The 15670-nt window shown below is 48.9% G+C and overlaps 1 long non-coding RNA gene across 1 annotated transcript in view; it reads right to left on the bottom strand.

Moving 5' to 3' along the window:
* The window catches only part of LOC132666076 (uncharacterized), a 45105-nt gene extending 37169 nt beyond the window's left edge, over nt 1–7936 (bottom strand). The window contains exon 1 of the long non-coding RNA XR_009604465.2: nt 7773–7936. This is a non-coding gene — a long non-coding RNA (uncharacterized LOC132666076). The remainder of the gene's footprint in view (nt 1–7772) is intronic.
* Nucleotides 7937–15670: the final 7734 nt, after the last annotated feature.

The following is a 15670-nucleotide window of genomic DNA, read 5'->3' on the forward strand; positions in this document are numbered from 1 at the left end:
GGCAATATGGTGGACGCCCCTGAGAAAGGAGAGCCCAATCTTTACTCCCTTTCAGTGCCTGGTTTGTGGGGTACCCGATGAGGCTCGGTCTTGGACCCTGGGGCTTCCAAACTCCCCCTACCAATCAAGAATAAGATCAACTTTTCAGCCAGTCGGTTAAGCACCCAACTCTTGATTTAGGCTAGGTCACGATCTCACGGTTTGGGTTCAAGCCCCTTGTTGGGCTCTGCACTGACAGGGAGAAGCCTGCTTGGGATTTTCTCTCCCTCTTTCTCTGCCCCTCCCCTGCTCCTTCTCTGTCCCTCTCCCTCTCTCAAAATAAATAAACAGTAAAAAAAAAAAAAAAAAAAAAAAAAAAAATTAAGAAATGTGTTATTTTTTCCTGAGTTTGTGGAATGAGATTCATATATATCACACAATCTCTGTACCTCCAGGGAATTTAAAGAAAGCTTTTCCCCATTTATGTGGGGGTCGGGGGCGGCCTGAGGAACGATCCAGGATGTCCTGGCCTGTCCAGGATGTCAATGCAGAAATAGAGTGTGCTAGCCTCGCAGGAGGGAAATTCTAGGTCTCCTATGAGTTGGCTACAAGAGGGGCAAGGCTTTCCTTTGTTGCTGGTATTTAGGGTATTGTAAAGCTGGTGGGAGGACAAGGAACGGGAAGGAAATTCATAAGATGATAAGATCAAAATACCAATTCATGTGCAAATCATGGGCTATCAGGTACTTCTAAGCACTCCCCCTAGGAGTAACTGTTCCACCAGAGGATCCAAGGGACACTCTGAGTATTCCGTTTCATGTTTACAAACAGAAGTACAAATCAAGTAGCCTGGTTTCATTTCTTTAATGTTCAATTAATTTAAGATGCTTGGGATATGTGATCCAATGTCAATGGCTTTGACTACCATTGTTAAGGAATCACTGACATAGGTAATTTCATCCCAGAGCAATCCTGTTTGGGCAGGATCTGTGGTTATAGCTATTGATTTTTGGTGCTGCCTCTTCCTGGTTGAGAGGGCTCTTTAGGTTATACTTGGTAGCAGGAAATCCTTACCCAGAAGAAAATAGGTTAGTTGCTTGGGAAAAGAAAGCTCCAGAAAATAAAAACTTTTGAGGTTTTTTTTGTTTGTTTCTTTGCATTTTTTAAAAGCATTCCTAAGCAAGATTTTCACTTCTTCTATGATAAGCTTGTTCTTCTTGATGGAAAGAATACTCAGAGTAAAACAAAAAAAAGAAAGAAGGAAAACAGAAAAAAAAATTTTTTGTAAACAGTAATTTACTTTTATTTTTATTTTTTCAAGTTTATTTATTTATTTTTGAGACAGAGGGGGAGAGAGAGAGGGAGCATGAGCATAGGAGGGGCAGAGAGAGAGGGACAGAGAGAATCCCAAGCAGGCTCTATGCTATCAGTGGGAAGCCCGACACAGGGCTCGATCTCACGAACCCAGGAGATCATGACCTGAGCCGAAATCAAGAGTCGAATGTTTAACCGACCCGGGTGCCCCAACAGTAAGTTAAAAGGGAGTCTTTGGGGGCACCTGGCTGGCTTAGTCAGTGGAGCATGCAACTCTTGATCTCGGGGTCATGAGTTTGAGCCCCACATTGGGCATCAAGCCTACTTTAAAAAAAATAAACAAATAGGAGTATTTTGTCCATATTCTCACTTCCAATGGTTGAAGAGTGGAAAAGTTGGTACATAGGCTTCAAATTTCATGCGGCTTCTTTAACCAGTTGTCCTCTTTTGAACAGACAACTGAGGCACACTAGCAGCTCTCTGCTTATCTTCGATGCCAGTGAGTTATACTAAGAACCTACTTGAGGCATTTCAGCGATGTCTCGTGGAGCCTGAACTGACCCAACAGAAATAAATGTTTAACAGTATTTTCCCACAAGGGGCACTGATGTACTTAAAACAAGGCATCCTGGGCAGGCAGCATGAAGTCAGAAGGAGAGGCTGCCTCCAGCCCGCAGATGCCATTAATAAACCTCCAGGAGCCTCACAGCTACAGCGTGGGGACTCCCATCTCCCACCTGGACTAAGAAATTGATCTCTTGGAAATGAACGAGGAGCACAATTTTAAATTTAACTACTGGGTCGCCCACGTCCAATGCACTTTCTGTCACGATACTAGTTCAAGGGGACATCCTGAGTTGAAGATCTGGCTCTGTTGGCGGAGGCCTTTAGCCTAATCAAGAAATTTATGGGCAGACAGATCTGCTAGGGAGCCAGACATCTTCTCTAAATCGAGACATCACAAGTCATTTAGCAGCTGATCTACGGTGTCCCTGAGCTTCCTCGAGGTCAATTAGAGGACCTTATCCATTTAGTTCAGCTTTATGACTTTAACAAATGACTTGCTGGGTTTCTTTCTTCCTTTCCTTCCTTTCCTTCCTTCCTTCTTGCCTACCAGAACTAATAAAAACTTCATGGAAATTTAGAGACACCTCCTCGGGAGCATTTGATTCCCTGCCTACCTGTTCTAGTCCGTATTGGGAAATTCCAAATGCCCAGCTTTGAAAAACAGGATAGAAACCAGTGAAGGAACTAGGTATGCTGATATCCAGCCTACACGGAGGCAGGAGACCTTGGAAAGTAGGAAGAGGAACATCACAGAATGTTTGGTGCCTGCCACTCCACACGGAGCCAGCCATCATGGCTGCGATAACTCTCTGGCTTCTGCCTCTGAAAACATTCAGTGAGAGCTGGTGACTTGGTTGGTATTTCAGACAAAGAAATGAGGGCATGGACTGAAAACAGACAGGGCTTTAAGGCTCTAAGAATGGCAGCTTTATGTCAAAATTCCAACAAAAACAGTGTTCACCACCCCCCCCCCCCAGCTTTTTAAGGCAACAGGAGAGTCTAGATCCAAAGTTCTGTATAACCCCTCTCAACTTAAACTCTAGCAACAACAAACAGTGCTTTGGCACAGTTTACATTATTCTTGGCAAGGCTCAGATCTCAGGTGACATTAAAGGTGACTATATAGATATATATACAATGAAGTCAGCTTATAATTAATTTCTGTTAGATTTACTAATTTAACCGCATAGGAGTTAAAAGCTTCTACAAGACAGAGAATACCATAAGCAAGTAGATAATGACATATGACACAATGAGATGCAAAGCGCTGATTTCCTTAATATACAAAGAGCTCTTAAAATGGAATAAAAAGATAAGTTAACCCAATAACGGGCCTTTGCGTATGTCACAAATATTTTAATCTGGCATGACATTTACCCCTTGATTATATTATTTTGCAATTTTCACAGGCTTGTATTTTACATGGTTCCATCTGTATGCCTTTCTACCGCTTTTATGCTTTGAAAGGCATGTCTCATTCTGAAAATCATCCATTTGATTTTGGACTTGGGAGGGCACCAATTTCTGATCCATCTGTAGAATTTTTGGTGATGGTTAACAATAAAAATAGACTCACATTTTCCAAAATAACTAGCCATTTTTTCCAGCTTTCATTTATTGAGTGGTCCTGTCTTTCCCCATTGATGTGTAACCTTTATCATATATTAAATGCTTCTGTGAGCTAAAAATAAAAAGTAATTTTGGTTGAGTGCCGTGAATTAATCGGAGGCGTTTACAGAGGTGGTGTTTGCACACACGGCTGTCCTTCCTTTTCCCTCCGCCCTACCCCCTTCCTCCCCAGAGACTGAAAATAGAGGGAAGGAAGCCAGGGAAACATTAAACACGATCTGCTGCTCTGGATAATGTCTGTGAAGAAAACAAGCTGGCTGAGGTTTTATGATTTACGCTGCTTCGAGAACCCTGCGAAAGGGACAACAGCCGCCATGCGCTGGGGCGACGGTCCATTCCGGGGACTGTTCCGGCACTCCCCCGGAAGCCATCACTCCCTCCTCGTGACCACCCGCGAAGTGGGTGCTGTTATCATCACCCCAATTTTAGAGATGAGGAACCAAGCCCAGAGATGTCATGACACTTTCCCCAAAATCATTTGGCAGCACAACGGCCTGAAATATGGCCAAGCCAGCCAATCAACAATGGTGATGGAGCGTGCCCTTCTTCAGAACGCTTCCTCTCCGCAAAGACAAGTGTCAACAAATGCGCGGAGGAAGGTCCCTGAAGGTGGGACCTGGGGGAGCAAGTGCTCTCACGTGGGACACGAAGTGACAAAGCCAGGTGGACTCCAAATTCTGAGAAAAGTAGTCTGCCGCTCATTTCTAGGTACTCATTGAACTCCCGGTTGCTTCAGAGCAACGCTCTCCTTTCCAGGAAAGCGAAGAAGGCAGCTTTTCATGTATTTAACTGGCTTAGGAGGGCAGGGCAGAAACCTCTCCACCACAAGATCCCATCGTAGTGTGCAGAATTCTGGACCTGAGTCTTTGGAGATTAGTGGCCTCTGAGTGTTTTCACCACTGACGGCCCACTGTTGAGCCAGCAGACTTTGACTGAGCGACTTAATGGGCCAGTAGGTGACAGGCACAGGGGCACACCATAAAGTGGTGCTGTGGCCCCCAGGCCAAGGCAGTGCAATGTGGCATGGGAGGCTTCTGCCTTGGGTCTCCTCTGAAATGGGGCTCTGTTTACATGAAGTCAGACACTAGACTCGAGTCAGACATCGGGAGCGGGGGATTCCTGGGCCTGCCTTGTATCTTGCCATCTTCATTACCATACCCTGGTCGGTGCTCCTATCTGGAAACGCCGACATGGTTCTACATTTCTCTGAAGGCTATCACCAGCCTGAAGTGTACAGGAATGTTTTCTACAGCGTGAACATTGCCAGACAGATACAATGTGGTTTTTTTTTTAATTTTTTAAATGTTTTATTTGTTTTTGAGACGGAGAGAGATGGAGCATGAGCAGGGGAGGGGCAGGGAGAGAGGGAGACACAGAATCCGAAGCAGGCTCCAGGCTCCGAGCTGTCGGCACAGAGCCCGACGCGGGGCTGGAACTCACGAACCGCGAGATCGTGACCTGAGCCGAAGTCGGACGCTTAACCCACTGAGCCACCCAGGCGCCCCTTCGATGTTTTACTATCGAACGCAAGAAATATTGCTGGTCGATTTGGTTTTGCTTTTTGGTGGCGGGTGTGTATGTGATTTTCGTTGTTATTGTTGTTTCCCGTCTTAGTAGCAAGGAACTGGCTTGGCTGATCCAGACTTGACTAGCCAGCTGGCCCCACACCAGAAAGACTCAGTCTCTCCTTCTCATGCCGTGCAATCACTTCCAACTCCCTGATGGGGAATGGGCCGCTTCATCTTTTTGTCAGTTCAAACCACATCCTGCCCATTTCCACCTTCCAGAAGACACTCGTGACATTGGTTTTAAGATGCGGCAGGCTTCTTGGTGAAGAGATAGCAGAGGCCTTTTCACAGAAGTGAAAATAATTCATCCGGCGGTTAACATGTCAAGTCTGGGCACTGAGTTCACCCACCCCCCACCTCCAGCTTGATCCGAATCCCCGATTTGGAGGGCGAAGTGCCATTCAGCCTCCTCTCACTATCTTGACTTTTAGAGCTTTCCAGATAAAACGGAGCGTGAGGCTGGCAACAGGTGCCACCGTGAGAGGCCGACACGCTGTCTGGACGCGGGCCTGAATCAAGCTGATGGCAAAGGTGTAGGCTGTAGTAGTTGGAAGGAACCTTACTGAGCTTTAAATCGCTTTGCAGAGGAGGGAACATCCTCGTTTTTATCACTGAGGAAACGGAGTCCCAGGACAGTCAGTGTTTTGACCGAGGAGACAGAGCCTGTTAGAGACGGAACTTGGACTGGTACCCTGGGTCTTGGAGCCCCCGGCTCGAGCTCATTCTAAACAGACCAGCTGTTACCCATACCTGTAACTTAAGGATCACGGACATCAGTGGAATTGGTGAATTCGACCTGCTGAACGGGTTGGGTCCTGGTGGCAGAGGGACACAGCCACAGCTGGAAACTGTTCATTAAGAGCGAGGACAGGGCCAGCACCAGGCTCCGGCCACGAGGCAAGCAGGGATACCAAATGCAATAAATGTTTTCAAAGAATGTGTCACTTGAAGAAAAGAAAAAGGAAGAGGGGGAGGAGCAGGGGCATTGTGGCTAAAGTAATCATTATTAGAGAATCAGAACTCTTTGGAATTTTTAAAGTGATGGTTGGAATCATTTTAATTTTTAAGCGCATGATGGCAGACACCACAGTCTTTCCATTGGTCCCAGGGAGTGGGGGAAGTGACGGATGAGAGAGCCGCGGCCTCAAGCAGGGCTGCAGAAGGAGCCAGACCTGGGCCGCCGGCGTCCAGGATTCAGGACCAGCCTGAGGGACGCGTGATCCGAGGGTGCACTCCACGGCCCCACGACGTCCCGTGGGTGCACGGGACCGGTCTCGGTGCCTCTTCCGGGAGGGCTTGGACAAGCTAAGGCGGCCCCGACTGCACGAAACAGCACTTTTCAAAGACATCTCCCCCAGAGGCCTCTGACCTTGGACAATTTTATCGCCAGGTTCAGGGCACCCCTTATCTTTCAAGAGTACGAGGCAGCTTGTAAATGGTTGACTTATTAACTCAGCTTTGGTTCTTGGTGGGAAGCCGAGGCCTGAACGACACTCTAATGCTGGGGCGGGCGCCCGGGGGGCAGCTGTTGGCGCCTCTCAGCTCCACGCCGTGGCCTCCCTGGGGGCAGCGGGGCCCGTGGCCGGGATGGGGAAGGGGAAAGTGGAGGCGGCTGTGGCTGCAATGCGTGCCTTTTGAGCAAACAGCCAACACCTGGAAGGATCCGTCCCAGCCTGTCCCGGCTCAGAGCGTGAGGTGAACGCAGCCCCGAGGTGGGGCGCTTTCCCCTGGTGGCGGTTTAACTGACAGTCCAGGCGACGAGCGGGCTGGGCCGGCTCAGCTTGCATCACCAACCACTGTGCCAACTGAGGAAGGAGATGAGCCTTTTCCTACCCCTATGGTCAAAAACGAATTTCCTTTAGGGCTGTCCCCTCCATCGTCTCCTGTACATGCCCTATTTTTAGTTCTCAGGTTGGTCTCGTGTGTGGGTGTGTGTGTGTGTGTGTGTGTGTGTGTGTGCATGCGCACGTGTGTGTGGGGTGGTGTGCGATTTTCCTTGTATGCATTCAAGCCTCAGCCTGGTGCCTGGCCCCTGGCCTCTGGCTTCCTTTCGTGGCTCAAGACGTGCCGTGGCTGCAGTTCACCGCTGGTCAGGGTCGGGCACCCATGGGTCCCCAGGACACAGGTCCCGTTTGGGAAGACTCCACCGACGTGGCTAACTATGAATTCAGTGCTGGGCATGCTCAGGGCATTCACGAAGCCTTTCTGCTCACTCAAGGAGTATTCTGACAGCTGTGTCCCCAGGCTTATACCCACCAGCTCGCCAATAAAGTCCTCACCCTGCCACCAAGCCGTCCCCACAGAAGGATGAGGAGCCTTCCCCTCGGAGGCACTGCACCTGCACCCTTGCCCCACACCACCTGCACACCCCCTCCTGTGCATTGGGTTCATCCCCACCTTGGTCCTCTGTCTGGCCAGGAAGTAGAGGACTTCACGGAAGCAGTGAAGATCGAAAAGGAGTGTTTGTGGGGCACCTGGGTGGCTCCGTCGGTTAAGCCCCCCGACTCTTGATTTCCGCTCAGGTCACGATCTGACCTTTCCTGAGTTCGAGCCCGCATTGGGCCCTGTGCTGAGATCGGGGAGCCTGCTTGGGATTCTCTCTCTCTCCCTCTCTCTCTCTCTGCCCCTTCCTTGCTTGTGCTCGTTCTTTCTCTTTCTCAAAACAAGTAAATGAACATTAAAAAAAAAAAATAAAAAGAAAACACGTGTTTGTACCTGATCATAAGCCGATTCGGGCCCGCAGTCCCGGCGCCATGGGCGCCTCTGGTTGCTTCAGACTCACGGAGACACTCTATGTCCCAAGGCTGCGGCAGGACCATCCAGGGCAGGTTCAATTCCACGGAAGGACCAGCCAAAGCTGGCTGCCCATTGTTAGGACCTAAGACTCTAGGAAGAAGGAAAAGAATAAGAGGGGAGAACGAACGCCAGAACGAGGGAGGAAGGGAAAGCAGCTGAGGGCGGACGGAGCGAGCAGAGACGGGACGTACCCACGGTTCGCACCGGTGCCACCCCTGGTCCTGGGCTCGCTCTACCTGAGTCTGTGGCCCCGAGGGCAAAACGACCCCAAGCCTGAGACCAGGAAAGCTAAGGCCAGGCCAGCCGGGTGCAGCCCTGGGGAGTGTGCACAGGGGGACTGCCCTCTTCCCGCAAGCCGGCGCCAGAGAGCACGCGGCAGCGCCCCCTGCCGGCCTGGAGGGGAACGACCGGCTCCGAGGCCCCCGCTTCCCCGGGGAAGGCTCGCCTGGCCTCCCCCTCTGAGACCCTGACCCCAGCGCGCAACCGGGCTGTCCGGGGCCTGAGTCCGCGGTCAGGTCGCTTCTGCTCTCGCAGACATCAGGGGAGGAGGCTCGATGAAGCCCCAGGGCCCTAATGGAACGGGCTTTGAGGAGCCTGAGGCCACGTTCAAGGATGTTGAGGTTCCCACTGGAATAAAGGCTGCGAGGACCACACCGTGCTTTGCAGCCAGTCCCGGTGCGGTATATGCGTGTGCGAGCTCGAGATCGCCCTCCCACTGCTCGCAGATCCACCCAAATCCCCTCTGGTTCCTGTTCTGGGCTGGGCGTGGAGCCCCCTTGGCGCACAGGCTTGCCGTGCTGATGTTTTACCGTTGCTGAGCTTAAACAGATGTGGTCAAGGACGGCGGACCCCCAGTCTGACCTCCCTGGCTCTGCTCTGCATATGTAATCCCCAGCCCCCCGCAATCGATCATTCTCGTCTGGCCATCTCTCCCCCTCCTGTGTGACCACCAGTTGCTCACCAATAATTTGAAACTGTTGTCTGTGACAGAGACAGTGAGTGTCAGCAGTTTATCCGCTGTGCCTGATTCCAAGAATTAAAGGGGGGCCGGGGGGAAGATCCAGAGAGAGAGTGTTGATGACGGTAGAGTTCACTGGTAACGTATAAAAGAATTCCTGGAAACTATTCTTCACCCTGGGACTGGTCAAGAACACACTCTTGTTTATTGTTCTCCGTTCCCTTTGTCTTCATGGTGCCTCTTTCTGTTTAGTGTGGGTCCTGGCTCCTCTTTGGCCATCATGCCTCCTCTGCTTTTTCACTTCTCATCACTGCTCCTGATGTTCTCAGGACGTGACAGGCGCTTTCTCACCTGTGCCCACCTGGGAAGCCACGGCTTCTTGTCCCCACACTGTGGGCAAAGGAGATGAACATCTGCTGTTTAAAAAGATCCTCCTAGGGTATGGCAGTGGGGGCAAGGAGTCACCTCGTTTCAAATTAGCTCAGCTGTAATGAAGAGGCGCTGACAGATAGATAAGGAAACTCCTACTTTTTTTTTTTGTTTGGCCTTCCAGTTTATACTGCGCAGGGTTGTCTGCACCTAGGATAAAGGTTGGAAGATGGTGTCACAGACTGAAATGGGGACTTGGTGTGTGCATGTGTGTGCATGTGTGCATGTATGTGTGTATGTGTGTATGCAGGGGTGCGCATGCACGTACGTGCACGTGTAAGCATGTGGGTGTGTGCGCACGCATACGCATGTGTGTACGTAGGCATGTGCATGCATGTGTATATGCACGTGTATGTGTGTATGTAGGTGTGAGCATGCATGCATGTATATATGCGTGTGTATGTGTGTGCGTGCATGTGTATATGCACGTGTAGGTGTGTATGTAGGTGTGTGCATGCATGGGTATATGCATGTGTATGTGTGTAGGTTTGTGCGTGTGTGCATGTGTATATGCATGTGTAGGTGTGTATGTAGGTGTGAGCGTGCATGCATGTATATATGCGTGTGTATGTGTGTGCATGCATGTGTATATGCATGTGTAGGTGTGTGCATGCATGCATGTGTATATGCACGTGTATGTGTGTACATAGGTGTGTGCATGGATGGGTATATGCATGTATATGTGTGTAGGTTTGTGTGTGTGTGCATGTGTATATGCACGTGTATGTGTGTATGTAGGTGTGAGCGTGCATGCATGTATATATGCGTGTGTATGTGCGTGCGTGCATGTGTATATGCATGTGTAGGTGTGTATGTAGGTGTGAGCGTGCATGCATGTATATATGCGTGTGTATGTGTGTGCGTGCATGTGTATATGCATGTGTAGGTGTGTATGTAGGTGTGAGCGTGCATGCATGTATATATGTGTGTGTATGTGCGTGCGTGCATGTGTATATGCATGTGTAGGTGTGTATGTAGGTGTGAGCGTGCATGCATGTATATATGTGTGTATGTGTGTGCGTGCATGTGTATATGCATGTGTAGGTGTGTGCATGCATGCATGCATGTATATATGCACGTGTAGGTGTGTATGTAGGTGTGTGCATCCATGCGGGTATGCACATGCGTGTAGGTGTATGCATGCATGTGTGTATGCATGTGTGTGTGTGTATGTAGATGTGTGCATGCGTGCATGTGTGCATGGGGGTACATGGGTGCAGGCGTGTGTGGATACTTTAGGAAGAAGGTGAAGGGAGCAGTTGAAAATTGCTGGAGAGGGCTGGAGCAAATCATTCCAAAAAGACCTTGGTTAGTGATCAGGAGGAGAGAGGAAGGAAGAAAGGACACGATTCTGTTGAGCAAGAGTGGAAACCTGAGGATAAGAAACCAGAAAACCTTTTTGCTTTGACTAAAACCTGGTTCAGGAAGGCTCCTTTGGATCCTTGGGATCCCAACCGTGTGGGTCAGAAGAATCAGCTACCTCTCTGAGTGGGGGTCGACCTAAGCCCACATCAGTAGGAACACGGCATCAGCTCAGGGAGACCCCTGGCCAGGGAAACACAGAGTCTTTCCACTTCCCTCAGGGCAGGGCTGGCGGTCAGGAGGCCTAGGGGAACCCAGAAATGAAAATCTTCCATTGGGATATTCCTCTTTGATATCAGCTGGGAAGCATTTTCTAAGTGGATCAACACAGTACACAGACAGAAGCCAAGGCCTTGGTCTGCTGCGCGAAGCACCAGTGCCCTGCAACAGACACCACAGGTCTCCAGTCAGATGGTCCCTCTGCTGCAGTGTGGGGCGAAGCAGGTCCTGGAGACCAGGGCTGGGCTTCAAGGGGCAAGGGCTCCCGGGAGTCACTGGAGCCTTTAGCTGGGAAGGAGCTGGCAAGATGAGGGAATCACACCCTGCTTTCGAGCACCCTGTTTGATGGTGAGACTCCATTTCTGCGAAGTGCCTCCTGGAACCACTGTTCCAAAGCACATCCTTTGGGAAACGCTGCAGTGGCCAGCCATGGGAAATGTGGATGATATGCTAACTTGAAACGTGGGTGCAGAGCTGAGGCTCTTGTTTCACTGACCTATTCAGTTTACTTGTTTGCTTTGCTTTCCTAATCTTGCTCTGTCCTCTTCTGGAAGCCACAGGGAGATCTCTTCCTCAGGGTCTGCTGCTAAAGGGAGCCTTGGGACAATGCATTTCCTCTCCCTGAGTTTGGCCTGCAGGCAGAAGTGGGCTCCTCTCAACAGTGACCCTTCTCTAGCCTTCCCAAGGACAGGGATGACCTTGCTTGGCAATCCTGTGCCCAGCCTGGGAGGCGCTCTCCCCAGCCCTCAATGACACCGGGGGAAAGCCATGCTCTGTCAGAATTACATTCTTCCCCAGGGAAAGACAACCAACAGGACTTTGGAACAGCCTGGGGGTTATGGCCAGATCATAGGAAAACTAATAATATGACTTATTTGCTATAGAAGATCATTCAGAACAGGAGGGATCTTGGACTCCATCCAGGTGGTATTAGTTATAAAGGAGGCAAAAGAATCACCTGAGAAGGTCTCCCTGGTGAGGCAGTTGGGAGCCTTCAGGGACTCTGGATGGTGAAATGGGGAGTATTTAGGGAGGAGGACGTGTCTGTTGGCATAGTTACCGGTGGACAGCGCCCTGAGGCATGTCCTCAATGGGGATGGAAGGATAAGCTCCAGGGACGTTGCAGCAGCTTGGGAGTCTAGAGACCAGAGCCTCTAACCCCAGGCCAGCCATCGATGGGCTAGCTGACCCCGGGGCAAAACACTTTGTGTGGTTTCCTCCTTTGGAAAGGAAAAAAAAAGAGAGAGAGAGAGAGAGATAAAATCTGATCTACCTCTCAGAGGTTTAGGGTGGTTTCTGTTTTGCTTTTTGTGAAGAGTAACGAATAAAAATGATACCAAACCCCTCTGAAAATAAATACAGGCTCTATGCATTTCTAGCAATAACAGCAAGTATTCTCATTGGGACGTGGCTCAATTTACCACGATAAAATCACTGCTAAATTTCTAAGAAGTTACTCCTTTGTGCACATACTTTCTCCATAGAAAATGGTCTTCTGTTAGCGAAAGTTAAAGGACACTCTAAGTCATTCACGTGGGGGTTTATGTATTTCTCTCCCCAGGTGAATAGCGCTCTCTCTCTCTCTCTCTCTCTCTCTCTCTCTCCAGGTTTCCATTTTGGTCATATTTCAGAAATGGCTGAACTTCAGACTCTGAACTCTCACTCACTGAGAGCAGGTTTAGAAAAAAAATAATGAGATTAGCAGATAAGTAAACAAACATTTTAATTGAGACTCAAGCCGTAGAAGTACTTTGGGCAGTATGGAATTACATGTTTCCATATTCTTTGTTGGTCTGCGTGAAACCCAAACCCAGAAGGTTATATTAAACATAATCGCCTAGCTCCACGGGGCCCTGGAAAGAGTTTTTAATGTGGCAATTTAAAGGCCAGTGATGGTCCGAAACACAATGACGCGAACGGAGTATGTCCCTTGCCTTTCTTTCAGAGAGTAAATCAGGTCTGGGGGAGGGTAGGAAAGTACCACATTTCAGATTCCCTCCGCACCCCCCACACCAAAAAAGTGGCAATACCTTGATGGACCTCATTGATCCCTTGGGAAAGGTAGAATTGGAGTCCAACATAGAATGAGGTCTTAATGAAGGTTTTATGTTGTGAGAACCCAGACTCTGGCCCTCAGGAGTGCTTCTAAGTTGAAAACATCACTGCATTTGATTTATTTTGTGTGTGTGTATTTAATACATTTTTCATTGACTCCCATCTTAAAAGCCTTCTGATTGATTGGCGGCAGGAAGCCAGCCCTCCTATCTAACTAGACTAAGTTCTCGCTTTCTGTCCAAAAACCCAAGACATTCAGGAAGGCCAAATGGATCACAGAAGACGTTGCCCTGTTCTTTCTCGTCAGATGCCGTGCTTGTCTCGTGACTTTGCATCCGAAAGTGCTCAGCCCATCCTCTCCTCTCTCCTTTGGATTCTAAGTGGTCTTCCTGATCACAGAGCGGGTGTGCGGTTTACTAGGCCCTACAGCTTTCCCTTCCTCACCAAGCTGCAAGTGTCTGAGAGCAAACCTGTAGCAGAGGAGTGGCTCTCCCCAGTAGCAGCAGGCTAGTTGTAAACCCAAGGCCCCCTCAGGCCAAGAGCATCAGCCTCTGTCAATTTTCCTTATAGCTGCCCTGTCTGATACATAGCCACTTACCACATGTGACTATTTCAATTTAAATTAAATAGAATTAGCATACGGAACATTTCCCTCATCCTGGAAAGTTCTGTTGAACTGTGCTGTCTCAGAGATTACCCAGCCGAGGAGTTCATTTTTGTTGAATTTTAAGAAAATAAGACCCATGAAGGTCAATGGTTTTTCCAAGGATCTCCAGGGATTTATGAAAACATATTTCTTCACTGTTTGGGAATCCTGTGTGATGTCCTTTATTTTAAACTGTACGTTTGAAGGAACTTTTCTGTACTAAATGTATATTTGAGTTTTGCAAGTGAAATAATCTAATAGAACAATGGTCTCGAAGTAAGTATAAGAACAATAATTCTTGGAGCACCTGGGGGGCTCAGTCGGTTGAGTGTCTGACTCTTGATTTTGGCTCAGGTCACAGTCCCAGGGTTGTGGAATGGAGCCCTGCATTGGGCTTTGCTGAGCGTGGATCCTGCTTACTTCTCTCTCTCTCTCTCTCTCTCTCTCTCTCTCTCTCTCTTTCTCCCCATCCTCTGCCCTTCTCCCCCATTCGCATGCACACTCTCTCTGAAAAAAAAAAAGAAAAATAAGAACACTGATTCTTTTGGGCGATGCTTGGCATTGTATAGTCAACTATGTTTAAATTATTTTCCTATTTTTAGTGACCTGTGAATTTCAGAAAAAAAAGGAAGACTGGAATAATTTTTGGAGAAACATTGCTCATTTATTCCTCGTCCTAGATTGTGCTAGTAATGTTGTTATGCTCCTAAAGGCCCTTGAGAAACTGGAATCAGTTACACGAGAGGGCCAACAGGTTAGCTGTGCCCTGGAGACACAGGACCTGTCACCTATCATTATAACACCCAGTCAGTCAATATCATTGGTCACACTCAGGCTGGGAGAACAGTCGTACAGGCTTACCGTACGTGTGTCCACGTAGACAATTAGCCACTGAGAGCCAACACAGATAATAAATGTCTCCCTCACTCAACCGTGTCCAAGATTTATGCAAGATCTCACTGGGGGCCAGGATTCGTGGTGGGTGGGAGGGCTTGGGCCTTGCTCAGTTGCAGAAAACAAATACAGAGGGCCATAGAGCATTAAAAATGGGGAGGGGAATTCAGGACTCAGGGACCCTTCTTTTGAAAAAGTTCATCCGAAAGAGAGGACCAGAAACTTCCTGTGAGAGCCACCTTTCCTACGAGGCTTCCCTGTATACAATTTGCCCAAGTGGAGATCAAAGGGAATTCTGTGTAATTGTTTCAAGTTATTAATTAAGTGAAATGGATCTGCAATTATTCTGACGGTTAAAGGAACCATGGTATAGAGAGAAGATAAAAGAAAGAATCTGGGCTCACCATGGTCTTTATTAATTTCCTCTTTATAATGAATACCTCTCCTTTAGTTCTTCCAAGTCCTTGTCCATCCACGTGCAATAAAGAAATACAAAAGAAAGCAGCAGAGCATCCCCTCTTGGCACAGTGGCAGGAAGACCACATGAGAAATGGAGTATCCTTCAAATACTCCAGGTCTGGCAAATAAGGGCCAGAGCCCAGAAGGTCGGAGAATTAGCACGCCCAATAGTGGTATTCTGGTCTCTTTTGTAATTTTGCCCTGTTGGCTGAGCCAGGGCTTCCTGAGTTTTCTTACAGTCAAGAGGGAGGGTTAAGGTGGAGCAGGTCAGACCTTTGTGGCCGTACCAAGAGTATCTTCCTCCTCCCATTTGGATTCAACCGGGAGATGTGCTGTGACAGTTCCCAGAGTCCTCTGGTCCACAGCACCCTGACTATCCAGGGGCGGGTGTGTTTGCATTCCTTGGAAATAATTATCGGTTAAGCCAGACATTCGTCCTAACCCTTGACCTATCATACAGAGGAAATGAAGAGAGGAACTGTAGGGAAGGCATTATCCTTGTGTTATCCCTATGGGCTTTGAAGACAGAGCGAGGGAAGAATTTTAAGGGGGTTAGAGTGGGAGTGAGGTGTGCATGGAAGGATGCACGGGAAGGAAGCAAGATGAACTAACACCAGAGGAAACTTCTGGACTGTGGCTGTGGAAGCCAAGGCTGAGCTTTAAAGAGGGGCACCTCTGGCCACCAGACCTTGTCCCCACAGATGGTGGTCTTCCTGAACACTGGAGCTTCTGGGCCAAGATGTGTGGATGGCCAGAGGCTGACTGTGCTGGCTGGCGGTGATGGGAACCAACATG

Source organism: Panthera onca, chromosome D3, assembly GCF_046562875.1.
Source record: "Panthera onca isolate mPanOnc1 chromosome D3, mPanOnc1 haplotype 2, whole genome shotgun sequence".
Taxonomy (NCBI): Eukaryota; Metazoa; Chordata; class Mammalia; order Carnivora; family Felidae; genus Panthera; species Panthera onca.